Here is a 379-nt window from a genome sequence, read left to right as displayed (position 1 = left end):
AATGACTTTACATATATGTTTGTAATGTTTTAAAAATATTTTTTTTTAACTTTTGAAAAATATTTAAGTCAGCATACATACAAAAATAGTTTTGGCGTATCGCTTATTTTATTAATCCTCACCCATCTTTATTTTTTGCGTGTCTTGATCCGTCCTCATCAACCTTCTACTTGCCAACTCAATGCGTTAGATGTTCTATCTGTATGCGTCCATATTATTAAATTTTGTACAAAAAGTTGTCACGTGTAACAACTTTTTCTTTATGGGGATGGAAGTGTTACGTTATCACGTTTCATGAGCAACGCGAACATAGTCACTAGTATATTACGACAGCGCTATTAGACTATACGCTTTCAATTTATGGCGACAAGAGGGAAGT

The sequence above is a fragment of the Augochlora pura genome, unplaced genomic scaffold, assembly GCF_028453695.1.
Source record: "Augochlora pura isolate Apur16 unplaced genomic scaffold, APUR_v2.2.1 APUR_unplaced_2347, whole genome shotgun sequence".
NCBI classification, from domain to species: domain Eukaryota; kingdom Metazoa; phylum Arthropoda; class Insecta; order Hymenoptera; family Halictidae; genus Augochlora; species Augochlora pura.
Note: the sequence above shows the minus strand (reverse complement) of the source record.